The 23,176-nt window shown below is 39.6% G+C and overlaps 29 non-coding genes and 21 pseudogenes across 29 annotated transcripts; all 50 read left to right on the plus strand.

Moving 5' to 3' along the window:
* The first annotated feature begins 101 nt into the window (after nucleotides 1-101).
* On the plus strand, nucleotides 102-220 carry LOC146044089 (5S ribosomal RNA; annotated as a pseudogene).
* A 345-nt stretch (nucleotides 221-565) lies between these two features.
* Nucleotides 566-684, plus strand: LOC146043515 (5S ribosomal RNA). The gene has a single exon (XR_014464507.1). It is a non-coding gene; the product is annotated as a 5S ribosomal RNA (ribosomal RNA).
* Nucleotides 685-1,029: 345 nt separating this feature from the next.
* On the plus strand, nucleotides 1,030-1,148 carry LOC146043471 (5S ribosomal RNA). Its single transcript, XR_014464463.1, has one exon. It is a non-coding gene; the product is annotated as a 5S ribosomal RNA (ribosomal RNA).
* A 345-nt stretch (nucleotides 1,149-1,493) lies between these two features.
* LOC146043758 (5S ribosomal RNA) lies at nucleotides 1,494-1,612 on the plus strand. Its single transcript, XR_014464749.1, has one exon. It is a non-coding gene; the product is annotated as a 5S ribosomal RNA (ribosomal RNA).
* A 345-nt stretch (nucleotides 1,613-1,957) lies between these two features.
* On the plus strand, nucleotides 1,958-2,076 carry LOC146043929 (5S ribosomal RNA; annotated as a pseudogene).
* Nucleotides 2,077-2,420: 344 nt separating this feature from the next.
* LOC146044751 (5S ribosomal RNA) lies at nucleotides 2,421-2,539 on the plus strand. Its single transcript, XR_014465188.1, has one exon. It is a non-coding gene; the product is annotated as a 5S ribosomal RNA (ribosomal RNA).
* Nucleotides 2,540-2,884: 345 nt separating this feature from the next.
* LOC146043797 (5S ribosomal RNA) lies at nucleotides 2,885-3,003 on the plus strand (annotated as a pseudogene).
* Nucleotides 3,004-3,348: 345 nt separating this feature from the next.
* Nucleotides 3,349-3,467, plus strand: LOC146043886 (5S ribosomal RNA; annotated as a pseudogene).
* Nucleotides 3,468-3,813: 346 nt separating this feature from the next.
* On the plus strand, nucleotides 3,814-3,932 carry LOC146044752 (5S ribosomal RNA). The gene has a single exon (XR_014465189.1). It is a non-coding gene; the product is annotated as a 5S ribosomal RNA (ribosomal RNA).
* Nucleotides 3,933-4,277: 345 nt separating this feature from the next.
* LOC146043516 (5S ribosomal RNA) lies at nucleotides 4,278-4,396 on the plus strand. The gene has a single exon (XR_014464508.1). It is a non-coding gene; the product is annotated as a 5S ribosomal RNA (ribosomal RNA).
* A 345-nt stretch (nucleotides 4,397-4,741) lies between these two features.
* On the plus strand, nucleotides 4,742-4,860 carry LOC146043970 (5S ribosomal RNA; annotated as a pseudogene).
* Nucleotides 4,861-5,204: 344 nt separating this feature from the next.
* On the plus strand, nucleotides 5,205-5,323 carry LOC146044194 (5S ribosomal RNA; annotated as a pseudogene).
* Nucleotides 5,324-5,668: 345 nt separating this feature from the next.
* On the plus strand, nucleotides 5,669-5,787 carry LOC146043653 (5S ribosomal RNA). The gene has a single exon (XR_014464645.1). It is a non-coding gene; the product is annotated as a 5S ribosomal RNA (ribosomal RNA).
* Nucleotides 5,788-6,132: 345 nt separating this feature from the next.
* On the plus strand, nucleotides 6,133-6,251 carry LOC146043654 (5S ribosomal RNA). The gene has a single exon (XR_014464646.1). It is a non-coding gene; the product is annotated as a 5S ribosomal RNA (ribosomal RNA).
* A 346-nt stretch (nucleotides 6,252-6,597) lies between these two features.
* On the plus strand, nucleotides 6,598-6,716 carry LOC146043176 (5S ribosomal RNA). Its single transcript, XR_014464170.1, has one exon. It is a non-coding gene; the product is annotated as a 5S ribosomal RNA (ribosomal RNA).
* Nucleotides 6,717-7,061: 345 nt separating this feature from the next.
* Nucleotides 7,062-7,180, plus strand: LOC146043184 (5S ribosomal RNA). The gene has a single exon (XR_014464177.1). It is a non-coding gene; the product is annotated as a 5S ribosomal RNA (ribosomal RNA).
* A 345-nt stretch (nucleotides 7,181-7,525) lies between these two features.
* On the plus strand, nucleotides 7,526-7,644 carry LOC146044247 (5S ribosomal RNA; annotated as a pseudogene).
* Nucleotides 7,645-7,989: 345 nt separating this feature from the next.
* LOC146044882 (5S ribosomal RNA) lies at nucleotides 7,990-8,108 on the plus strand. Its single transcript, XR_014465318.1, has one exon. It is a non-coding gene; the product is annotated as a 5S ribosomal RNA (ribosomal RNA).
* Nucleotides 8,109-8,453: 345 nt separating this feature from the next.
* LOC146044260 (5S ribosomal RNA) lies at nucleotides 8,454-8,572 on the plus strand (annotated as a pseudogene).
* A 345-nt stretch (nucleotides 8,573-8,917) lies between these two features.
* On the plus strand, nucleotides 8,918-9,036 carry LOC146043185 (5S ribosomal RNA). The gene has a single exon (XR_014464178.1). It is a non-coding gene; the product is annotated as a 5S ribosomal RNA (ribosomal RNA).
* A 345-nt stretch (nucleotides 9,037-9,381) lies between these two features.
* LOC146044241 (5S ribosomal RNA) lies at nucleotides 9,382-9,500 on the plus strand (annotated as a pseudogene).
* A 345-nt stretch (nucleotides 9,501-9,845) lies between these two features.
* LOC146043775 (5S ribosomal RNA) lies at nucleotides 9,846-9,964 on the plus strand (annotated as a pseudogene).
* A 345-nt stretch (nucleotides 9,965-10,309) lies between these two features.
* LOC146044004 (5S ribosomal RNA) lies at nucleotides 10,310-10,428 on the plus strand (annotated as a pseudogene).
* Nucleotides 10,429-10,774: 346 nt separating this feature from the next.
* LOC146044040 (5S ribosomal RNA) lies at nucleotides 10,775-10,893 on the plus strand (annotated as a pseudogene).
* Nucleotides 10,894-11,239: 346 nt separating this feature from the next.
* LOC146043723 (5S ribosomal RNA) lies at nucleotides 11,240-11,358 on the plus strand. The gene has a single exon (XR_014464714.1). It is a non-coding gene; the product is annotated as a 5S ribosomal RNA (ribosomal RNA).
* A 345-nt stretch (nucleotides 11,359-11,703) lies between these two features.
* Nucleotides 11,704-11,822, plus strand: LOC146044248 (5S ribosomal RNA; annotated as a pseudogene).
* Nucleotides 11,823-12,167: 345 nt separating this feature from the next.
* LOC146044883 (5S ribosomal RNA) lies at nucleotides 12,168-12,286 on the plus strand. The gene has a single exon (XR_014465320.1). It is a non-coding gene; the product is annotated as a 5S ribosomal RNA (ribosomal RNA).
* A 347-nt stretch (nucleotides 12,287-12,633) lies between these two features.
* Nucleotides 12,634-12,752, plus strand: LOC146043642 (5S ribosomal RNA). The gene has a single exon (XR_014464634.1). It is a non-coding gene; the product is annotated as a 5S ribosomal RNA (ribosomal RNA).
* Nucleotides 12,753-13,097: 345 nt separating this feature from the next.
* LOC146044165 (5S ribosomal RNA) lies at nucleotides 13,098-13,216 on the plus strand (annotated as a pseudogene).
* Nucleotides 13,217-13,560: 344 nt separating this feature from the next.
* LOC146043684 (5S ribosomal RNA) lies at nucleotides 13,561-13,679 on the plus strand. The gene has a single exon (XR_014464676.1). It is a non-coding gene; the product is annotated as a 5S ribosomal RNA (ribosomal RNA).
* Nucleotides 13,680-14,025: 346 nt separating this feature from the next.
* On the plus strand, nucleotides 14,026-14,144 carry LOC146044090 (5S ribosomal RNA; annotated as a pseudogene).
* Nucleotides 14,145-14,489: 345 nt separating this feature from the next.
* LOC146043517 (5S ribosomal RNA) lies at nucleotides 14,490-14,608 on the plus strand. Its single transcript, XR_014464509.1, has one exon. It is a non-coding gene; the product is annotated as a 5S ribosomal RNA (ribosomal RNA).
* Nucleotides 14,609-14,953: 345 nt separating this feature from the next.
* LOC146043472 (5S ribosomal RNA) lies at nucleotides 14,954-15,072 on the plus strand. The gene has a single exon (XR_014464464.1). It is a non-coding gene; the product is annotated as a 5S ribosomal RNA (ribosomal RNA).
* Nucleotides 15,073-15,417: 345 nt separating this feature from the next.
* On the plus strand, nucleotides 15,418-15,536 carry LOC146043759 (5S ribosomal RNA). The gene has a single exon (XR_014464750.1). It is a non-coding gene; the product is annotated as a 5S ribosomal RNA (ribosomal RNA).
* A 345-nt stretch (nucleotides 15,537-15,881) lies between these two features.
* On the plus strand, nucleotides 15,882-16,000 carry LOC146043930 (5S ribosomal RNA; annotated as a pseudogene).
* Nucleotides 16,001-16,344: 344 nt separating this feature from the next.
* On the plus strand, nucleotides 16,345-16,463 carry LOC146044753 (5S ribosomal RNA). Its single transcript, XR_014465190.1, has one exon. It is a non-coding gene; the product is annotated as a 5S ribosomal RNA (ribosomal RNA).
* Nucleotides 16,464-16,808: 345 nt separating this feature from the next.
* LOC146044076 (5S ribosomal RNA) lies at nucleotides 16,809-16,927 on the plus strand (annotated as a pseudogene).
* Nucleotides 16,928-17,272: 345 nt separating this feature from the next.
* Nucleotides 17,273-17,391, plus strand: LOC146043518 (5S ribosomal RNA). The gene has a single exon (XR_014464511.1). It is a non-coding gene; the product is annotated as a 5S ribosomal RNA (ribosomal RNA).
* Nucleotides 17,392-17,735: 344 nt separating this feature from the next.
* Nucleotides 17,736-17,854, plus strand: LOC146043655 (5S ribosomal RNA). The gene has a single exon (XR_014464647.1). It is a non-coding gene; the product is annotated as a 5S ribosomal RNA (ribosomal RNA).
* Nucleotides 17,855-18,200: 346 nt separating this feature from the next.
* Nucleotides 18,201-18,319, plus strand: LOC146043949 (5S ribosomal RNA; annotated as a pseudogene).
* A 345-nt stretch (nucleotides 18,320-18,664) lies between these two features.
* LOC146043401 (5S ribosomal RNA) lies at nucleotides 18,665-18,783 on the plus strand. Its single transcript, XR_014464394.1, has one exon. It is a non-coding gene; the product is annotated as a 5S ribosomal RNA (ribosomal RNA).
* Nucleotides 18,784-19,128: 345 nt separating this feature from the next.
* LOC146043602 (5S ribosomal RNA) lies at nucleotides 19,129-19,247 on the plus strand. Its single transcript, XR_014464593.1, has one exon. It is a non-coding gene; the product is annotated as a 5S ribosomal RNA (ribosomal RNA).
* A 345-nt stretch (nucleotides 19,248-19,592) lies between these two features.
* Nucleotides 19,593-19,711, plus strand: LOC146043830 (5S ribosomal RNA; annotated as a pseudogene).
* Nucleotides 19,712-20,056: 345 nt separating this feature from the next.
* LOC146044249 (5S ribosomal RNA) lies at nucleotides 20,057-20,175 on the plus strand (annotated as a pseudogene).
* Nucleotides 20,176-20,520: 345 nt separating this feature from the next.
* On the plus strand, nucleotides 20,521-20,639 carry LOC146044884 (5S ribosomal RNA). Its single transcript, XR_014465321.1, has one exon. It is a non-coding gene; the product is annotated as a 5S ribosomal RNA (ribosomal RNA).
* Nucleotides 20,640-20,985: 346 nt separating this feature from the next.
* On the plus strand, nucleotides 20,986-21,104 carry LOC146043649 (5S ribosomal RNA). The gene has a single exon (XR_014464640.1). It is a non-coding gene; the product is annotated as a 5S ribosomal RNA (ribosomal RNA).
* A 345-nt stretch (nucleotides 21,105-21,449) lies between these two features.
* On the plus strand, nucleotides 21,450-21,568 carry LOC146044198 (5S ribosomal RNA; annotated as a pseudogene).
* Nucleotides 21,569-21,912: 344 nt separating this feature from the next.
* Nucleotides 21,913-22,031, plus strand: LOC146043519 (5S ribosomal RNA). The gene has a single exon (XR_014464512.1). It is a non-coding gene; the product is annotated as a 5S ribosomal RNA (ribosomal RNA).
* Nucleotides 22,032-22,376: 345 nt separating this feature from the next.
* On the plus strand, nucleotides 22,377-22,495 carry LOC146043657 (5S ribosomal RNA). The gene has a single exon (XR_014464648.1). It is a non-coding gene; the product is annotated as a 5S ribosomal RNA (ribosomal RNA).
* A 346-nt stretch (nucleotides 22,496-22,841) lies between these two features.
* On the plus strand, nucleotides 22,842-22,960 carry LOC146043177 (5S ribosomal RNA). The gene has a single exon (XR_014464171.1). It is a non-coding gene; the product is annotated as a 5S ribosomal RNA (ribosomal RNA).
* The last annotated feature ends 216 nt before the right edge of the window (nucleotides 22,961-23,176 follow it).

Raw genomic sequence — 23,176 nt, forward strand, 5'->3', positions numbered from 1 at the left:
AACTCATGATTTTTTTTTTGTAAGCCAATACAGTTAGGAAACTTTTTTATTAGCTTACCTGGTGACAGAAGTAGAAGAGGGCAAAAAAGTGCCTGTATCTCACCTACAGCCATACCACGTTGGATAGGCCCAATCTCGTCTGATCTTGGAAGCTAAGCAGTGTTGGGCCTGGTTAGTACTTGGGTGGGAGACCACATGGGAACACCATTTGCTGTAGGTTTTTTCACATTACTGGCAAATTGTTTTTATTCTCTAGCTATTTAAATTGGAAACTTTTTCTTTTTATTGCCAGCACTGACATTTGGAAGAGGTCAAACAGACACAATAGCCATCACCTAAAGACTTACCACACTGTTTAGGCCCAATTCCAACTGCTTTTGGCAGCTAAACAGTGTTGAGCCTCTTTAGTACTTTAATTTAAGACCCCCTGCTAATATCATGTCCTGTAGGTCTTTTTACATTACCAACACATGATTTTTTTCAGTAAGCCAATACAGTTAGGAAACTTTTGTATTAGCTTACCTGGTGATAGAAGTAGAAGAGGGCAAAAAAGTGCCTGTTTCTCACCTACAGCCATACCACATTGGATAGGCCCAATCTCGTCTGATCTTGGAAGCTAAGCAGTGTTGGGCCTGGTTAGTACTTGGGTGGGAGACCACATGGGAACATCAGGTGATGTAGGTTTTTTCACATTATTGGCAAATTGTTTTTATTCTCTAGCTATTTAAATTGGAAACTTTTTCTTTTTATTGCCAGTACAGACATTTGGAAGAGGTCAAACAGACACAATAGCCATCACCTAAAGACTTACCACACTGTTTAGGCCCAATTCCAACTGCTTTTGGCAGCTAAACAGTGTTGAGCCTCTTTAGTAGTTTAATTTAAGACCCCCTGCTAATATCATGTCCTGTAGGTCTTTTTACATTACCAACACATGATTTTTTTCAGTAAGCCAATACAGTTAGGAAACTTTTGTATTAGCTTACCTGGTGATAGAAGTAGAAGAGGGCAAAAAAGTGCCTGTATCTCACCTACAACCATACCACATTGGATAGGCCCAATCTCGTCTGATCTTGGAAGCTAAGCAGTGTTGGACCTGGTTAGTACTTGGGTGGGAGACCACATGGGAACACCAGGTGCTGTAGGTTTTTTCACATTACTGGCAAATTGTTTTTATTCTCTAGCTATTTAAATTGGAAACTTTTTCTTTTTATTGCCAGTACAGACATTTGGAAGAGGTCAAACAGACACAATAGCCATCACCTAAAGACTTACCACACTGTTTAGGCCCAATTCCAACTGCTTTTGGCAGCTAAACAGTGTTGAGCCTCTTTAGTGGTTTAATTTAAGACCCCCTGCTAATATCATGTCCTGTAGGTCTTTTTACATTACCAACACATGATTTTTTTTAGTATGCCAATACACTTAGGAAACTTTTTTATTAGCTTACCTGGTGATAGAAGTAGAAGAGGGCAAAAAAGTGCCTGTATCTCACCTACAGCCATACCACATTGGATAGGCTCAATCTCGTCTGATCTTGGAAGCTAAGCAGTGTTGGGCCTGGTTAGTACTTGGGTGGGAGACCACATGGGAACATCAGGTGATGTAGGTTTTTTCACATTACTGGCAAATTGTTTTTATTCTCTAGCTATTTAAATTGGAAACTTTTTCTTTTTATTGCCAGTACAGACATTTGGAAGAGGTCAAACAGACACAATAGCCATCACCTAAAGACTTACCACACTGTTTAGGCCCAATTCCAACTGCTTTTGGCAGCTAAACAGTGTTGAGCCTCTTTAGTAGTTTAATTTAAGACCCCCTGCTAATATCATGTCCTGTAGGTCTTTTTACATTACCAACACATGATTTTTTTCAGCAAGCCAATACAGTTAGGAAACTTTTGTATTAGCTTACCTGGTGATAGAAGTAGAAGAGGGCAAAAAAGTGCCTGTATCTCACCTACAACCATACCACATTGGATAGGCCCAATCTTGTCTGATCTTGGAAGCTAAGCAGTGTTGGGCCTGGTTAGTACTTGGGTGGGAGACCACATGGGAACATCAGGTGATGTAGGTTTTTTCACATTACTGGCAAATTGTTTTTTTCTCTAGCTATTTAAATTGGAAACCTTTTCTTTTTATTGCCAGTACAGACATTTGGAAGAGGTCAAACAGACACAATAGCCATCACCTAAACACTTACCACACTGTTTAGGCCCAATTCCAACTGCTTTTGGCAGCTAAACAGTGTTGAGCCTCTTTAGTAGTTTAATTTAAGACCCCCTGCTAATATCATGTCCTGTAGGTCTTTTTACATTACCAACACATGATTTTTTTCAGTAAGCCAATACAGTTAGGAAACTTTTTTATTAGCTTACCTGGTGATAGAAGTAGAAGAGGGCAAAAAAGTGCCTGCATCTCACCTGCAGCCATACCACATTGGATAGGCCCAATCTCGTCTGATCTTGGAAGCTAAGCAGTGTTGGGCCTGGTTAGTACTTGGGTGGGAGACCACATGGGAACACCAGGTGCTGTAGGTTTTTTCACATTACTGGCAAATTGTTTTTATTCTCTAGCTATTTAAATTGGAAAATTTTTCTTTTTATTGCCAGTACAGACATTTGGAAGAGGTCAAACAGACTCAATAGCCATCACCTAAAGACTTACCACACTGTTTAGGCCCAATTCCAACTGCTTTTGGCAGCTAAACAGTGTTGAGCCTCTTTAGTAGTTTAATTTAAGACCCCCTGCTAATATCATGTCCTGTAGGTCTTTTTACATTACCAACACATGATTTTTTTCAGTATGCCAATACAGTTAGGAAACTTTTTTATTAGCTTACCTGGTGATAGAAGTAGAAGAGGGCAAAAAAGTGCCTGTATATCACCAACAGCCATACCACATTGGATAGGCCCAATCTCGTCTGATCTTGGAAGCTAAGCAGTGTTGGGCCTGGTTAGTACTTGGGTGGGAGACCACATGGGAACATCAGGTGATGTAGGTTTTTTCACATTACTGGCAAATTGTTTTTTTTCTCTAGCTATTTAAATTGGAAACTTTTTCTTTTTATTGCCAGTACAGACATTTGGAAGAGGTCAAACAGACACAATAGCCATCACCTAAAGACTTACCACACTGTTTAGGCCCAATTCCAACTGCTTTTGGCAGCTAAACAGTGTTGAGCCTCTTTAGTAGTTTAATTTAAGACCCCCTGCTAATATCATGTCCTGTAGGTCTTTTTACATTACCAACACATGATTTTTTTCAGTATGCCAATACAGTTAGGAAACTTTTTTATTAGCTTACCTGGTGATAGAAGTAGAAGAGGGTAAAAAAGTGCCTGTATCTCACATACAGCCATACCACATTGGATAGGCCCAATCTCGTCTGATCTTGGAAGCTAAGCAGTGTTGGGCCTGGTTAGTACTTGGGTGGGAGACCACATGGGAACATCAGGTGATGTAGGTTTTTTCACATTACTGGCAAATTGTTTTTATTCTCTAGCTATTTAAATTGGAAACTTTTTCTTTTTATTGCCAGTACAGACATTTGGAAGAGGTCAAACAGACACAATAGCCATCACCTAAAGACTTACCACACTGTTTAGGCCCAATTCCAACTGCTTTTGGCAGCTAAACAGTGTTGAGCCTCTTTAGTAGTTTAATTTAAGACCCCCTGCTAATATCATGTCCTGTAGGTCTTTTTACATTACCAACACATGATTTTTTTTCAGTATGCCAATACAGTTAGGAAACTTTTTTATTAGCTTACCTGGTGATAGAAGTAGAAGAGGGCAAAAAAGTGCCTGTATCTCACCTGCAGCCATACCACATTGGATAGGCCCAATCTCGTCTGATCTTGGAAGCTAAGCAGTGTTGGGCCTGGTTAGTACTTGGGTGGGAGACCACATGGGAACACCAGGTGCTGTAGGTTTTTTCACATTACTGGCAAATTGTTTTTATTCTCTAGCTATTTAAATTGGAAACTTTTTCTTTTTATTGCCAGTACAGACATTTGGAAGAGGTCAAACAGACACAATAGCCATCACCTAAAGACTTACCACACTGTTTAGGCCCAATTCCAACTGCTTTTGGCAGCTAAACAGTGTTGAGCCTCTTTAGTAGTTTAATTTAAGACCCCCTGCTAATATCATGTCCTGTAGGTCTTTTTACATTACCAACACATGATTTTTTTCAGTATGCCAATACAGTTAGGAAACTTTTTTATTAGCTTACCTGGTGATAGAAGTAGAAGAGGGCAAAAAAGTGCCTGTATCTCACCTACAGCCATACCACATTGGATAGGCCCAATCTCGTCTGATCTTGGAAGCTAAGCAGTGTTGGGCCTGGTTAGTACTTGGGTGGGAGACCACATGGGAACATCAGGTGATGTAGGTTTTTTCACATTACTGGCAAATTGTTTTTTTTCTCTAGCTATTTAAATTGGAAACTTTTTCTTTTTATTGCCAGTACAGACATTTGGAAGAGGTCAAACAGACACAATAGCCATCACCTAAAGACTTACCACACTGTTTAGGCCCAATTCCAACTGCTTTTGGCAGCTAAACAGTGTTGAGCCTCTTTAGTAGTTTAATTTAAGACCCCCTGCTAATATCATGTCCTGTAGGTCTTTTTACATTACCAACACATGATTTTTTTCAGTATGCCAATACAGTTAGGAAACTTTTTTATTAGCTTACCTGGTGATAGAAGTAGAAGAGGGCAAAAAAGTGCCTGTATCTCACCTACAGCCATACCACATTGGATAGGCCAAATCTCGTCTGATCTTGGAAGCTAAGCAGTGTTGGGCCTGGTTAGTACTTGGGTGGGAGACCACATGGGAACATCAGGTGATGTAGGTTTTTTCACATTACTGGCAAATTGTTTTTTTCTCTAGCTATTTAAATTGGAAACCTTTTCTTTTTATTGCCAGTACAGACATTTGGAAGAGGTCAAACAGACACAATAGCCATCACCTAAAGACTTACCACACTGTTTAGGCCCAATTCCAACTGCTTTTGGCATCTAAACAGTGTTGAGCCTCTTTAGTAGTTTAATTTAAGACCCCCTGCTAATATCATGTCCTGTAGGTCTTTTTACATTACCAACACATGATTTTTTTCAGTATGCCAATACAGTTAGGAAACTTTTTTATTAGCTTACCTGGTGATATAAGTAGAAGAGGGCAAAAAAGTGCCTGTATCTCACCTACAGCTATACCACATTGGATAGGCCCAATCTCGTCTGACCTTGGAAGCTAAGCAGTGTTGGGCCCGTTTAGTACTTGGGTTGGAGTCCACATGGGAACACCAGGTGCTGTAGGTTTTTTCACATTACTGGCAAATTGTTTTTATTCTCTAGCTATTTAAATTGGAAACTTTTTCTTTTTATTGCCAGTACAGACATTTGGAAGAGGTCAAACAGACACAATAGCCATCACCTAAAGACTGACCACACTGTTTAGGCCCAATTCCAACTGCTTTTGGCAGCTAAACAGTGTTGAGCCTCTTTAGTAGTTTAATTTAAGACCCCCTGCTAATATCATGTCCTTTAGGTCTTTTTACATTACCAACACATGATTTTTTTCAGTAAGCCAATACAGTCAGGAAACTTTTTTATTAGCTTACCTGGTGATAGAAGTAGAAGAGGGAAAAAAAGTGCTGGTATCTCACCTACAGCCATACCACATTGGATAGGCCCAATCTTGTCTGATCTTGGAAGCTAAGCAGTGTTGGGCCTGGTTAGTACTTGGGTGGGAGACCACATTGGAACACCAGGTGCTGTAGGTTTTTTCACATTACTGGCAAATTGTTTTTATTCTCTAGCTATTTAAATTGGAAACTTTTTCTTTTTATTGCCAGTACAGACATTTGGAAGAGGTCAAACAGACACAATAGCCATCACCTAAAGACTTACCACACTGTTTAGGCCCAATTCCAACTGCTTTTGGCAGCTAAACAGTGTTGAGCCTCTGTAGTAGTTTAATTTAAGACCCCCTGCTAATATCATGTCCTTTAGGTCTTTTTACATTACCAACACATGATTTTTTTCAGTAAGCCAATACAGTCAGGAAACTTTTTTATTAGCTTACCTGGTGATAGAAGTAGAAGAGGGAAAAAAAGTGCCGGTATCTCACCTACAGCCATACCACATTGGATAGGCCCAATCTTGTCTGATCTTGGAAGCTAAGCAGTGTTGGGCCTGGTTAGTACTTGGGTGGGAGACCACATTGGAACACCAGGTGCTGTAGGTTTTTTCACATTACTGGCAAATTGTTTTTATTCTCTAGCTATTTAAATTGGAAACTTTTTCTTTTTATTGCCAGTACAGACATTTGGAAGAGGTCAAACAGACACAATAGCCATCACCTAAAGACTTACCACACTGTTTAGGCCCAATTCCAACTGCTTTTGGCAGCTAAACAGTGTTGAGCCTCTGTAGTAGTTTAATTTAAGACCCCCTGCTAATATCATGTCCTGTAGGTCTTTTTACATTACCAACACATGATTTTTTTTCAGTAAGCCAATACAGTTAGGAAACTTTTTTATTAGCTTACATGGTGATAGAAGTAGAAGAGAGCAAAAAAGTGCATGTATCTCACCTACAGCCATACCACATTGGATAGGCCCAATCTCATCTGATCTTGGAAGCTAAGCTGTGTTGGGCCTGGTTAGTACTTGGGTGGGAGACCACATGGGAACATCAGGTGCTGTAGGTTTTTCACATTACTGGCAAATTGTTTTTATTCTCTAGCTATTTAAATTGGAAACGTTATCTTTTTATTGCCAGCACAGACATTTGGAAGAGGTCAAACAGACACAATAGCCATCACCTAAAGACTTACCATACTGTTAAGGCCCAATTCCAACTGCTTTTGGCAGCTAAACAGTGTTGAGCCTCTTTAGTAGTTTAATTTAAGACCCCCTGCTAATATCATGTCCTGTAGGTCTTTTTAAATTATCAACTCATGATTTTTTTTTAGTAAGCCAATACAGTTAGGAAACTTTTTTATTAGCTTACCTGGTGATAGAAGTAGAAGAGGGCAAAAAAGTGCCTGTATCTCACCTACAACCATACCACATTGGATAGGCCCAATCTCGTCTGATCTTGGAAGCTAAGCAGTGTTGGGCCTGGTTAGTACTTGGGTGGGAGACCACATGGGAACACCAGGTGCTGTAGGTTTTTTCACATTACTGGCAAATTGTTTTTATTCTCTAGCTATTTAAATTGGAAACTTTTTCTTTTTATTGCCAGTACAGACATTTGGAAGAGGTCAAACAGACACAATAGCCATCACCTAAAGACTTACCACACTGTTTAGGCCCTATTCCAACTGCTTTTGTCAGCTAAACAGTGTTGAGCCTCTTTAGTAGTTTAATTTAAGACTCCCTGCTAATATAATTTCCTGTAGGTCTTTTTACATTACCAACACATGATTTTTTTCAGTAAGCCAATACAGTTAGGAAACTTTTGTATTAGCTTACCTGGTGATAGAAGTAGAAGAGGGCAAAAAAGTGCTTGTATCTCACCTACAGCCATACCACATTGGATAGGCCCAATCTCGTCTGACCTTAGAAGCTAAGCAGTGTTGGGCCCGTTTAGTACTTGGGTTGGAGTCCACATGGGAACACCAGGTGCTGTAGGTTTTTTCACATTACTGGCAAATTGTTTTTATTCTCTAGCTATTTAAATTGGAAACTTTTTCTTTTTATTGCCAGTACAGACATTTGGAAGAGGTCAAACAGACACAATAGCCATCACCTAAAGACTTACCACACTGTTTAGGCCCAATTCCAACTGCTTTTGGCAGCTAAACAGTGTTGAGCCTCTTTAGTAGTTTAATTTAAGACCCCCTGCTAATATCATGTCCTTTAGGTCTTTTTACATTACCAACACATGATTTTTTTCAGTAAGCCAATACAGTCAGGAAACTTTTTTATTAGCTTACCTGGTGATAGAAGTAGAAGAGGGAAAAAAAGTGCCGGTATCTCACCTACAGCCATACCACATTGGATAGGCCCAATCTCGTCTGATCTTGGAAGCTAAGCAGTGTTGGGCCTGGTTAGTACTTGGGTGGGAGACCACATTGGAACACCAGGTGCTGTAGGTTTTTTCACATTACTGGCAAATTGTTTTTATTCTCTAGCTATTTAAATTGGAAACTTTTTCTTTTTATTGCCAGTACAGACATTTGGAAGAGGTCAAACAGACACAATAGCCATCACCTAAAGACTTACCACACTGTTTAGGCCCAATTCCAACTGCTTTTGGCAGCTAAACAGTGTTGAGCCTCTTTAGTAGTTTAATTTAAGACCCCCTGCTAATATCATGTCCTGTAGGTCTTTTTACATTACCAACACATGATTTTTTTCAGTAAGCCAATACAGTTAGGAAACTTTTTTATTAGCTTACCTGGTGATAGAAGTAGAAGAGGGCAAAAAAGTGTGTGTATCTCAACTACAGCTATACCAAATTGGATAGGCCCAATCTTGTCTGATCTTGGAAGCTAAGCTGTGTTGGGCCTGGTTAGTACTTGGGTGGGAGACCACATGGGAACATCAGGTGCTGTAGGTTTTTCACATTACTGGCAAATTGTTTTTATTCTCTAGCTATTTAAATTGGAAACGTTATCTTTTTATTGCCAGCACAGACATTTGGAAGAGGTCAAACAGACACAATAGCCATCACCTAAAGACTTACCATACTGTTAAGGCCCAATTCCAACTGCTTTTGGCAGCTAAACAGTGTTGAGCCTCTTTAGTAGTTTAATTTAAGACCCCCTGCTAATATCATGTCCTGTAGGTCTTTTTACATTATCAACTCATGATTTTTTTTTAGTAAGCCAATACAGTTAGGAAACTTTTTTATTAGCTTACCTGGTGATAGAAGTAGAAGAGGGCAAAAAAGTGCCTGTATCTCACCTACAACCATACCACATTGGATAGGCCCAATCTCGTCTGATCTTGGAAGCTAAGCAGTGTTGGGCCTGGTTAGTACTTGGGTGGGAGACCACATGGGAACACCAGGTGCTGTAGGTTTTTCCACATTACTGGCAAATTGTTTTTATTCTCTAGCTATTTAAATTGGAAACTTTTTCTTTTTATTGCCAGTACAGACATTTGGAAGAGGTCAAACAGACACAATAGCCATCACCTAAAGACTTACCACACTGTTTAGGCCCAATTCCAACTGCTTTTGGCAGCTAAACAGTGTTGAGCCTCTTTAGTAGTTTAATTTAAGACCCCCTGCTAATATCATGTCCTGTAGGTCTTTTTACATTACCAACACATGATTTTTTTCAGTATGCCAATACAGTAAGGAAACTTTTTTATTAGCTTACCTGGTGATAGAAGTAGAAGAGGGCAAAAAAGTGCCTGTATCTCACTTGCAGCCATACCACATTGGATAGGCCCAATCTCGTCTGATCTTGGAAGCTAAGCAGTGTTGGGTCTGGTTAGTACTTGGGTGGGAGACCACATTGGAACACCAGGTAATGTAGGTTTTTTCACATTACTGGCAAATTGTTTTTATTCTCTAGCTATTTAAATTGGAAACTTTTTCTTTTTATTGCCAGTACAGACATTTGGAAGAGGTCAAACAGACACAATAGCCATCACCTAAAGACTTACCACACTGTTTAGGCCCAATTCCAACTGCTTTTGGCAGCTAAACAGTGTTGAGCCTCTTTAGTAGTTTAATTTAAGACCCCCTGCTAATATCATGTCCTGTAGGTCTTTTTACATTACCAACACATGATATTTTTCAGTAAGCCAATACAGTTAGGAAACTTTTTTATTACCTTACCTGGTTATAGAAGTAGAAGAGGGCAAAAAAGTGCCTGTATCTCACCTACAGCCATACCACATTGGATAGGCCCAATCTCGTCTGATGTTGGAAGCTAAGCAGTGTTGGGCCTGGTTAGTACTTGGGTGGAAGACCACATGGGAACACCAGGTGCTGTAGGTTTTTTTACATAACTGGCAAATTGTTTTTATTCTCTAGCTATTTAAATTGGAAACGTTTTCTTTTTATTGCCAGTACAGACATTTGGAAGAGGTCAAACAGACACAATAGCCATCACCTAAAGACTTACCACACTGTTTAGGCTCAATTCCAACTGCTTTTGGCAGCTAAACAGTGTTGAGCCTCTTTAGTAGTTTAATATAAGACCCCCTGCTAATATCATGTCCTGTAGGTCTTTTTACATTACCAACACATGATTTTTTTCAGTAAGCCAATACAGTTAGGAAACTTTTTTATTAGCTTACCTGGTGATAGAAGTAGAAGAGGGCAAAAAAGTGCCTGTATCTCACCTACAGCCATACCACATTGGATAGGCCCAATCTCGCCTGATGTTGGAAGCTAAGCAGTGTTGGGCCTGGTTAGTACTTGGGTGGGAAACCACATGGGAACACCAGGTGCTGTAGGTTTTTTTCACATTACTGGCAAATTGTTTTTATTCTCTAGCTATTTAAATTGGAAACGTTTTCTTTTTATTGCCAGTACAGACATTTGGAAGAGGTCAAACAGACACAATAGCCATCACCTAAAGACTTACCACACTGTTTAGGCCCAATTCCAACTGCTTTTGGCAGCTAAACAGTGTTGAGCCTCTTTAGTAGTTTAATATAAGACCCCCTGCTAATATCATGTCCTGTAGGTCTTTTTACATTACCAACACATGTTTTTTTTCAGTAAGCCAATACAGTTAGGAAACTTTTTTATTAGCTTACCTGGTGATAGAAGTAGAAGAGGGCAAAAAAGTGCCTGTATCTCACCTACAGCCATACCGTATTGGATAGGCCCAATCTCGTCTGATCTTGGAAGCTAAGCAGTGTTGGGCCTGGTTAGTACTTGGGTGGGAGACCACATTGGAACATCAGGTGATGTAGGTTTTTTCACATTACTGGCAAATTGTTTTTATTCTCTAGCTATTTAAATTGGAAACTTTTTCTTTTTATTGCCAGTACAGACATTTGGAAGAGGTCAAACAGACACAATAGCCATCACCTAAAGACTTACCACACTGTTTAGGCCCAATTCCAACTGCTTTTGGCAGCTAAACAGTGTTGAGCCTCTTTAGTAGTTTAATTTAAGACCCCCTGCTAATAACATGTCCTGTAGGTCTTTTTACATTATCAACACATGATTTTTTTTTTGTAAGCCAATACAGTTAGGAAACTTTTTTATTAGCTTACCTGGTGATAGAAGTAGAAGACGGCAAAAAAGTGCCTGTATCTCACCTACAGCTATACCACATTGGATAGGCCCAATCTCGTCTGATCTTGGAAGCTAAGCAGTGTTGGGCCTGGTTAGTACTTGGGTGGGAGACCACATGGGAACATCAGGTGATGTAGGTTTTTTCACATTACTGGCAAATTGTTTTTATTCTCTAGCTATTTAAATTGGAAACTTTTTCTTTTTATTGCCAGTACAGACATTTGGAAGAGGTCAAACAGACACAATAGCCATCACCTAAAGACTTACCACACTGTTTAGGCCCTATTCCAACTGCTTTTGTCAGCTAAACAGTGTTGAGCCTCTTTAGTAGTTTAATTTAAGACTCCCTGCTAATATAATTTCCTGTAGGTCTTTTTACATTACCAACACATGATTTTTTTCAGTAAGCCAATACAGTTAGGAAACTTTTGTATTAGCTTACCTGGTGATAGAAGTAGAAGAGGGCAAAAAAGTGCTTGTATCTCACCTACAGCCATACCACATTGGATAGGCCCAATCTCGTCTGACCTTAGAAGCTAAGCAGTGTTGGGCCCGTTTAGTACTTGGGTTGGAGTCCACATGGGAACACCAGGTGCTGTAGGTTTTTTCACATTACTGGCAAATTGTTTTTATTCTCTAGCTATTTAAATTGGAAACTTTTTCTTTTTATTGCCAGTACAGACATTTGGAAGAGGTCAAACAGACACAATAGCCATCACCTAAAGACTTACCACACTGTTTAGGCCCAATTCCAACTGCTTTTGGCAGCTAAACAGTGTTGAGCCTCTTTAGTAGTTTAATTTAGGACCCCCTGCTAATATCATGTCCTTTAGGTCTTTTTACATTACCAACACATGATTTTTTTCAGTAAGCCAATACAGTCAGGAAACTTTTTTATTAGCTTACCTGGTGATAGAAGTAGAAGAGGGAAAAAAAGTGCCGGTATCTCACCTACAGCCATACCACATTGGATAGGCCCAATCTCGTCTGATCTTGGAAGCTAAGCAGTGTTGGGCCTGGTTAGTACTTGGGTGGGAGACCACATTGGAACACCAGGTGCTGTAGGTTTTTTCACATTACTGGCAAATTGTTTTTATTCTCTAGCTATTTAAATTGGAAACTTTTTCTTTTTATTGCCAGTACAGACATTTGGAAGAGGTCAAACAGACACAATAGCCATCACCTAAAGACTTACCACACTGTTTAGGCCCAATTCCAACTGCTTTTGGCAGCTAAACAGTGTTGAGCCTCTTTAGTAGTTTAATTTAAGACCCCCTGCTAATATCATGTCCTGTAGGTCTTTTTACATTACCAACACATGATTTTTTTTTCAGTAAGCCAATACAGTTAGGAAACTTTTTTATTAGCTTACATGGTGATAGAAGTAGAAGAGAGCAAAAAAGTGCCTGTATCTCACCTACAGCCATACCACATTGGATAGGTCCAATCTCATCTGATCTTGGAAGCTAAGCTGTGTTGGGCCTGGTTAGTACTTGGGTGGGAGACCACATGGGAACATCAGGTGCTGTAGGTTTTTCACATTACTGGCAAATTGTTTTTATTCTCTAGCTATTTAAATTGGAAACTTTATCTTTTTATTGCCAGCACAGACATTTGGAAGAGGTCAAACAGACACAATAGCCATCACCTAAAGACTTACCATACTGTTAAGGCCCAATTCCAACTGCTTTTGGCAGCTAAACAGTGTTGAGCCTCTTTAGTAGTTTAATTTAAGAACCCCTGCTAATAACATGTCCTGTAGGTCTTTTTACATTATCAACTCATGATTTTTTTTTTGTAAGCCAATACAGTTAGGAATCTTTTTTATTAGCTTACCTGGTGACAGAAGTAGAAGAGGGCAAAAAAGTGCCTGTAACTCACCTACAGCCATACCACGTTGGATAGGCCCAATCTCGTCTGATCTTGGAAGCTAAGCAGTGTTGGGTCTGGTTAGTACTTGGGTGGGAGACCACATGGGAACACCATTTGCTGTAGTTTTTTCACATTACTGGCAAATTGTTTTTATTCTCTAGCTATTTAAATTGGAAACTTTTTCTTTTTATTGCCAGCACTGACATTTGGAAGAGGTCAAACAGACACAATAGCCATCACCTAAAGACTTACCACACTGTTTAGGCCCAATTCCAACTGCTTTTGGCAGCTAAACAGTGTTGAGCCTCTTTAGTACTTTAATTTAAGACCCCCTGCTAATATCATGTCCTGTAGGTCTTTTTACATTACCAACACATGATTTTTTTCAGTAAGCCAATACAGTTAGGAAACTTTTGTATTAGCTTACCTGGTGATAGAAGTAGAAGAGGGCAAAAAAGTGCCTCTTTCTCACCTACAGCCATACCACATTGTATAGGCCCAATCTCGTCTGATCTTGGAAGCTAAGCAGTGTTGGGCCTGGTTAGTACTTGGGTGGGAGACCACATGGGAACATCAGGTGATGTAGGTTTTTTCACATTACTGGCAAATTGTTTTTATTCTCTAGCTATTTAAATTGGAAACTTTTTCTTTTTATTGCCAGTACAGACATTTGGAAGAGGTCAAACAGACACAATAGCCATCACCTAAAGACTTACCACACTGTTTAGGCCCAATTCCAACTGCTTTTGGCAGCTAAACAGTGTTGAGCCTCTTTAGTAGTTTAATTTAAGACCCCATGCTAATAACATGTCCTGTAGGTCTTTTTACATTATCAACTCATGATTTTTTTTTTGTAAGCCAATACAGTTAGGAAACTTTTTTATTAGCTTACCTGGTGACAGAAGTAGAAGAGGGCAAAAAAGTGCTTGTATCTCACCTACAGCCATACCACGTTGGATAGGCCCAATCTCGTCTGATCTTGGAAGCTAAGCAGTGTTGGGCCTGGTTAGTACTTGGGTGGGAGACCACATGGGAACACCATTTGCTGTAGGTTTTTTCACATTACTGGCAAATTGTTTTTATTCTCTAGCTATTTAAATTGGAAACTTTTTCTTTTTATTGCCAGCACTGACATTTGGAAGAGGTCAAACAGACACAATAGCCATCACCTAAAGACTTACCACACTGTTTAGGCCCAATTCCAACTGCTTTTGGCAGCTAAACAGTGTTGAGCCTCTTTAGTACTTTAATTTAAGACCCCCTGCTAATATCATGTCCTGTAGGTCTTTTTACATTACCAACACATGATTTTTTTCAGTAAGCCAATACAGTTAGGAAACTTTTGTATTAGCTTACCTGGTGATAGAAGTAGAAGAGGGCAAAAAAGTGCCTGTTTCTCACCTACAGCCATACCACATTGGATAGGCCCAATCTCGTCTGATCTTGGAAGCTAAGCAGTGTTGGGCCTGGTTAGTACTTGGGTGGGAGACCACATGGGAACATCAGGTGATGTAGGTTTTTTCACATTACTGGCAAATTGTTTTTATTCTCTAGCTATTTAAATTGGAAACTTTTTCTTTTTATTGCCAGTACAGACATTTGGAAGAGGTCAAACAGACACAATAGCCATCACCTAAAGACTTACCACACTGTTTAGGCCCAATTCCAACTGCTTTTGGCAGCTAAACAGTGTTGAGCCTCTTTAGTAGTTTAATTTAAGACCCCCTGCTAATATCATGTCCTGTAGGTCTTTTTACATTACCAACACATGATTTTTTTCAGTAAGCCAATACAGTTAGGAAACTTTTGTATTAGCTTACCTGGTGATAGAAGTAGAAGAGGGCAAAAAAGTGCCTGTATCTCACCTACAACCATACCACATTGGATAGGCCCAATCTCGTCTGATCTTGGAAGCTAAGCAGTGTTGGACCTGGTTAGTACTTGGGTGGGAGACCACATGGGAACACCAGGTGCTGTAGGTTTTTTCATATTACTGGCAAATTGTTTTTATTCTCTAGCTATTTAAATTGGAAACTTTTTCTTTTTATTGCCAGTACAGACATTTGGAAGAGGTCAAACAGACACAATAGCCATCACCTAAAGACTTACCACACTGTTTAGGCCCAATTCCAACTGCTTTTGGCAGCTAAACAGTGTTGAGCCTCTTTAGTAGTTTAATTTAAGACCCCCTGCTAATATCATGTCCTGTAGGTCTTTTTACATTACCAACACATGATTTTTTTTAGTATGCCAATACAGTTAGGAAACTTTTTTATTAGCTTACCTGGTGATAGAAGTAGAAGAGGGCAAAAAAGTGCCTGTATCTCACCTACAGCCATACCACATTGGATAGGCTCAATCTCGTCTGATCTTGGAAGCTAAGCAGTGTTGGGCCTGGTTAGTACTTGGGTGGGAGACCACATGGGAACATCAGGTGATGTAGGTTTTTTCACATTACTGGCAAATTGTTTTTATTCTCTAGCTATTTAAATTGGAAACTTTTTCTTTTTATTGCCAGTACAGACATTTGGAAGAGGTCAAACAGACACAATAGCCATCACCTAAAGACTTACCACACTGTTTAGGCCCAATTCCAACTGCTTTTGGCAGCTAAACAGTGTTGAGCCTCTTTAGTAGTTTAATTTAAGACCCCCTGCTAATATCATGTCCTGTAGGTCTTTTTACATTACCAACACATGATTTTTTTCAGCAAGCCAATACAGTTAGGAAACTTTTGTATTAGCTTACCTGGTGATAGAAGTAGAAGAGGGCAAAAAAGTGCCTGTATCTCACCTACAACCATACCACATTGGATAGGCCCAATCTTGTCTGATCTTGGAAGCTAAGCAGTGTTGGGCCTGGTTAGTACTTGGGTGGGAGACCACATGGGAACATCAGGTGATGTAGGTTTTTTCACATTACTGGCAAATTGTTTTTTTCTCTAGCTATTTAAATTGGAAACCTTTTCTTTTTATTGCCAGTACAGACATTTGGAAGAGGTCAAACAGACACAATAGCCATCACCTAAAGACTTACCACACTGTTTAGGCCCAATTCCAACTGCTTTTGGCATCTAAACAGTGTTGAGCCTCTTTAGTAGTTTAATTTAAGACCCCCTGCTAATATCATGTCCTGTAGGTCTTTTTACATTACCAACACATGATTTTTTTCAGTAAGCCAATACAGTTAGGAAACTTTTTTATTAGCTTACCTGGTGATAGAAGTAGAAGAGGGCAAAAAAGTGCCTGCATCTCACCTGCAGCCATACCACATTGGATAGGCCCAATCTCGTCTGATCTTGGAAGCTAAGCAGTGTTGGGCCTGGTTAGTACTTGGGTGGGAGACCACATGGGAACACCAGGTGCTGTAGGTTTTTTCACATTACTGGCAAATTGTTTTTATTCTCTAGCTATTTAAATTGGAAACTTTTTCTTTTTATTGCCAGTACAGACATTTGGAAGAGGTCAAACAGACTCAATAGCCATCACCTAAAGACTTACCACACTGTTTAGGCCCAATTCCAACTGCTTTTGGCAGCTAAACAGTGTTGAGCCTCTTTAGTAGTTTAATTTAAGACCCCCTGCTAATATCATGTCCTGTAGGTCTTTTTACATTACCAACACATGATTTTTTTCAGTATGCCAATACAGTTAGGAAACTTTTTTATTAGCTTACCTGGTGATAGAAGTAGAAGAGGGCAAAAAAGTGCCTGTATATCACCAACAGCCATACCACATTGGATAGGCCCAATCTCGTCTGATCTTGGAAGCTAAGCAGTGTTGGGCCTGGTTAGTACTTGGGTGGGAGACCACATAGGAACATCCGGTGATGTAGGTTTTTTCACATTACTGGCAAATTGTTTTTTTTCTCTAGCTATTTAAATTGGAAACTTTTTCTTTTTATTGCCAGTACAGACATTTGGAAGAGGTCAAACAGACACAATAGCCATCACCTAAAGACTTACCACACTGTTTAGGCCCAATTCCAACTGCTTTTGGCAGCTAAACAGTGTTGAGCCTCTTTAGTAGTTTAATTTAAGACCCCATGCTAATATCATGTCCTGTAGGTCTTTTTACATTACCAACACATGATTTTTTTCAGTATGCCAATACAGTTAGGAAACTTTTTTATTAGCTTACCTGGTGATAGAAGTAGAAGAGGGTAAAAAAGTGCCTGTATCTCACCTACAGCCATACCACATTGGATAGGCCCAATCTCGTCTGATCTTGGAAGCTAAGCAGTGTTGGGCCTGGTTAGTACTTGGGTGGGAGACCACATGGGAACATCAGGTGATGTAGGTTTTTTCACATTACTGGCAAATTGTTTTTATTCTCTAGCTATTTAAATTGGAAACTTTTTCTTTTTATTGCCAGTACAGACATTTGGAAGAGGTCAAACAGACACAATAGCCATCACCTAAAGACTTACCACACTGTTTAGGCCCAATTCCAACTGCTTTTGGCAGCTAAACAGTGCTGAGCCTCTGTAGTAGTTTAATTTAAGACCCCCTGCTAATATCATGTCCTTTAGGTCTTTTTACATTACCAACACATGATTTTTTTCAGTAAGCCAATACAGTCAGGAAACTTTTTTATTAGCTTACCTGGTGATAGAAGTAGAAGAGGGAAAAAAGTGCCGGTATCTCACCTACAGCCATACCACATTGGATAGGCCCAATCTTGTCTGATCTTGGAAGCTAAGCAGTGTTGGGCCTGGTTAGTACTTGGGTGGGAGACCACATTGGAACACCAGGTGCTGTAGGTTTTTTCACATTACTGGCAAATTGTTTTTATTCTCTAGCTATTTAAATTGGAAACTTTTTCTTTTTATTGCCAGTACAGACATTTGGAAGAGGTCAAACAGACACAATAGCCATCACCTAAAGACTTACCACACTGTTTAGGCCCAATTCCAACTGCTTTTGGCAGCTAAACAGTGTTGAGCCTCTGTAGTAGTTTAATTTAAGACCCCCTGCTAATATCATGTCCTGTAGGTCTTTTTACATTACCAACACATGATTTTTTTTCAGTAAGCCAATACAGTTAGGAAACTTTTTTATTAGCTTACATGGTGATAGAAGTAGAAGAGAGCAAAAAAGGGCATGTATCTCACCTACAGCCATACCACATTGGATAGGCCCAATCTCATCTGATCTTGGAAGCTAAGCTGTGTTGGGGCTGGTTAGTACTTGGGTGGGAGACCACATGGGAACATCAGGTGCTGTAGGTTTTTCACATTACTGGCAAATTGTTTTTATTCTCTAGCTATTTAAATTGGAAACGTTATTTTTTTATTGCCAGCACAGACATTTGGAAGAGGTCAAACAGACACAATAGCCATCACCTAAAGACTTACCATACTGTTAAGGCCCAATTCCAACTGCTTTTGGCAGCTAAACAGTGTTGAGCCTCTTTAGTAGTTTAATTTAAGACCCCCTGCTAATAACATGTCCTGTAGGTCTTTTTACATTATCAACTCATGATTTTTTTTTAGTAAGCCAATACAGTTAGGAAACTTTTTTATTAGCTTACCTGGTGACAGAAGTAGAAGAGGGCAAAAAAGTGCCTGTATCTCACCTACAGCCATACCACGTTGGATAGGCCCAATCTCGTCTGATCTTGGAAGCTAAGCAGTGTTGGTCCTGGTTAGTACTTGGGTGGGAGACCACATGGGAACACCAGGTGCTGTAGGTTTTTTCACATTACTGGCAAATTGTTTTTATTCTCTAGCTATTTAAATTGGAAACTTTTTCTTTTTATTGCCAGCACTGACATTTGGAAGAGGTCAAACAGACACAATAGCCATCACCTAAAGACTTACCACACTGTTTAGGCCCAATTCCAACTGCTTTTGGCAGCTAAACAGTGTTGAGCCTCTTTAGTAGTTTAATTTAAGACCCCCTGCTAATATCATGTCCTGTAGGTCTTTTTACATTACCAACACATGATTTTTTTCAGTAAGCCAATACAGTTAGGAAACTTTTGTATTAGCTTACCTGGTGATAGAAGTAGAAGAGGGCAAAAAAGTGCCTGTATCTCACCTACAACCATACCACATTGGATAGGCCCAATCTCGTCTGATCTTGAAAGCTAAGCAGTGTTGGGCCTGGTTAGTACTTGGGTGGGAGACCACATGGGAACACCAGGTGCTGTAGGTTTTTCCACATTACTGGCAAATTGTTTTTATTCTCTAGCTATTTAAATTGGAAACTTTTTCTTTTTATTGCCAGTACAGACATTTGGAAGAGGTCAAACAGACACAATAGCCATCACCTAAAGACTTACCACACTGTTTAGGCCCAATTCCAACTGCTTTTGGCAGCTAAACAGTGTTGAGCCTCTTTAGTAGTTTAATTTAAGACCCCCTGCTAATATCATGTCCTGTAGGTCTTTTTACATTACCAACACATGATTTTTTTCAGTATGCCAATACAGTAAGGAAACTTTTTTATTAGCTTACCTGGTGATAGAAGTAGAAGAGGGCAAAAAAGTGCCTGTATCTCACTTGCAGCCATACCACATTGGATAGGCCCAATCTCGTCCGATCTTGGAAGCTAAGCAGTGTTGGGCCTGGTTAGTACTTGGGTGGGAGACCACATGGGAACATCAGGTGATGTAGGTTTTTTCACATTACTGGCAAATTGTTTTTATTCTCTAGCTATTTAAATTGGAAACTTTTTCTTTTTATTGCCAGTACAGACATTTGGAAGAGGTCAAACAGACACAATAGCCATCACCTAAAGACTTACCACACTGTTTAGGCCCTATTCCAACTGCTTTTGTCAGCTAAACAGTGTTGAGCCTCTTTAGTAGTTTAATTTAAGACTCCCTGCTAATATAATTTCCTGTAGGTCTTTTTACATTACCAACACATGATTTTTTTCAGTAAGCCAATACAGTTAGGAAACTTTTGTATTAGCTTACCTGGTGATAGAAGTAGAAGAGGGCAAAAAAGTGCTTGTATCTCACCTACAGCCATACCACATTGGATAGGCCCAATCTCGTCTGACCTTAGAAGCTAAGCAGTGTTGGGCCCGTTTAGTACTTGGGTTGGAGTCCACATGGGAACACCAGGTGCTGTAGGTTTTTTCACATTACTGGCAAATTGTTTTTATTCTCTAGCTATTTAAATTGGAAACTTTTTCTTTTTATTGCCAGTACAGACATTTGGAAGAGGTCAAACAGACACAATAGCCATCACCTAAAGACTTACCACACTGTTTAGGCCCAATTCCAACTGCTTTTGGCAGCTAAACAGTGTTGAGCCTCTTTAGTAGTTTAATTTAAGACCCCCTGCTAATATCATGTCCTTTAGGTCTTTTTACATTACCAACACATGATTTTTTTCAGTAAGCCAATACAGTCAGGAAACTTTTTTATTAGCTTACCTGGTGATAGAAGTAGAAGAGGGAAAAAAAGTGCCGGTATCTCACCTACAGCCATACCACATTGGATAGGCCCAATCTCGTCTGATCTTGGAAGCTAAGCAGTGTTGGGCCTGGTTAGTACTTGGGTGGGAGACCACATTGGAACACCAGGTGCTGTAGGTTTTTTCACATTACTGGCAAATTGTTTTTATTCTCTAGCTATTTAAATTGGAAACTTTTTCTTTTTATTGCCAGTACAGACATTTGGAAGAGGTCAAACAGACACAATAGCCATCACCTAAAGACTTACCACACTGTTTAGGCCCAATTCCAACTGCTTTTGGCAGCTAAACAGTGTTGAGCCTCTTTAGTAGTTTAATTTAAGACCCCCTGCTAATATCATGTCCTGTAGGTCTTTTTACATTACCAACACATGATTTTTTTTCAGTAAGCCAATACAGTTAGGAAACTTTTTTATTAGCTTACATGGTGATAGAAGTAGAAGAGAGCAAAAAAGTGCCTGTATCTCACCTACAGCCATACCACATTGGATAGGTCCAATCTCATCTGATCTTGGAAGCTAAGCTGTGTTGGGCCTGGTTAGTACTTGGGTGGGAGACCACATGGGAAATTCAGGTGCTGTAGGTTTTTCACATTACTGGCAAATTGTTTTTATTCTCTAGCTATTTAAATTGGAAACTTTATCTTTTTATTGCCAGCACAGACATTTGGAAGAGGTCAAACAGACACAATAGCCATCACCTAAAGACTTACCATACTGTTAAGGCCCAATTCCAACTGCTTTTGGCAGCTAAACAGTGTTGAGCCTCTTTAGTAGTTTAATTTAAGACCCCCTGCTAATAACATGTCCTGTAGGTCTTTTTACATTATCAACTCATGATTTTTTTTTTGTAAGCCAATACAGTTAGGAAACTTTTTTATTAGCTTACCTGGTGACAGAAGTAGAAGAGGGCAAAAAAGTGCATGTATCTCACCTACAGCCATACCACGTTGGATAGGCCCAATCTCGTCTGATCTTGGAAGCTAAGCAGTGTTGGGCCTGGTTAGTACTTGGGTGGGAGACCACATGGGAACACCATTTGCTGTAGTTTTTTCACATTACTGGCAAATTGTTTTTATTCTCTAGCTATTTAAATTGGAAACTTTTTCTTTTTATTGCCAGCACTGACATTTGGAAGAGGTCAAACAGACACAATAGCCATCACCTAAAGACTTACCACACTGTTTAGGCCCAATTCCAACTGCTTTTGGCAGCTAAACAGTGTTGAGCCTCTTTAGTACTTTAATTTAAGACCCCCTGCTAATATCATGTCCTGTAGGTCTTTTTACATTACCAACACATGATTTTTTTCAGTATGCCAATACAGTTAGGAAACTTTTTTATTAGCTTACCTGGTGATAGAAGTAGAAGAGGGTAAAAAAGTGCCTGTATCTCACCTACAGCCATACCACATTGGATAGGCCCAATCTCGTCTGATCTTGGAAGCTAAGCAGTGTTGGGCCTGGTTAGTACTTGGGTGGGAGACCACATGGGAACATCAGGTGATGTAGGTTTTTTCACATTACTGGCAAATTGTTTTTATTCTCTAGCTATTTAAATTGGAAACTTTTTCTTTTTATTGCCAGTACAGACATTTGGAAGAGGTCAAACAGACACAATAGCCATCACCTAAAGACTTACCACACTGTTTAGGCCCAATTCCAACTGCTTTTGGCAGCTAAACAGTGCTGAGCCTCTGTAGTAGTTTAATTTAAGACCCCCTGCTAATATCATGTCCTTTAGGTCTTTTTACATTACCAACACATGATTTTTTTCAGTAAGCCAATACAGTCAGGAAACTTTTTTATTAGCTTACCTGGTGATAGAAGTAGAAGAGGGAAAAAAAGTGCCGGTATCTCACCTACAGCCATACCACATTGGATAGGCCCAATCTTGTCTGATCTTGGAAGCTAAGCAGTGTTGGGCCTGGTTAGTACTTGGGTGGGAGACCACATTGGAACACCAGGTGCTGTAGGTTTTTTCACATTACTGGCAAATTGTTTTTATTCTCTAGCTATTTAAATTGGAAACTTTTTCTTTTTATTGCCAGTACAGACATTTGGAAGAGGTCAAACAGACACAATAGCCATCACCTAAAGACTTACCACACTGTTTAGGCCCAATTCCAACTGCTTTTGGCAGCTAAACAGTGTTGAGCCTCTGTAGTAGTTTAATTTAAGACCCCCTGCTAATATCATGTCCTGTAGGTCTTTTTACATTACCAACACATGATTTTTTTTCAGTAAGCCAATACAGTTAGGAAACTTTTTTATTAGCTTACATGGTGATAGAAGTAGAAGAGAGCAAAAAAGTGCATGTATCTCACCTACAGCCATACCACATTGGATAGGCCCAATCTCATCTGATCTTGGAAGCTAAGCTGTGTTGGGCCTGGTTAGTACTTGGGTGGGAGACCACATGGGAACATCAGGTGCTGTAGGTTTTTCACATTACTGGCAAATTGTTTTTATTCTCTAGCTATTTAAATTGGAAACGTTATCTTTTTATTGCCAGCACAGACATTTGGAAGAGGTCAAACAGACACAATAGCCATCACCTAAAGACTTACCACACTGTTTAGGCCCAATTCCAACTGCTTTTGGCAGCTAAACAGTGTTGAGCCTCTTTAGTAGTTTAATTTAAGACCCCCTGCTAATAT

The sequence above is a fragment of the Crinia signifera genome, chromosome 19, assembly GCF_055691185.1.
Source record: "Crinia signifera chromosome 19, ASM5569118v1, whole genome shotgun sequence".
Lineage (NCBI taxonomy): Eukaryota > Metazoa > Chordata > Amphibia > Anura > Myobatrachidae > Crinia > Crinia signifera.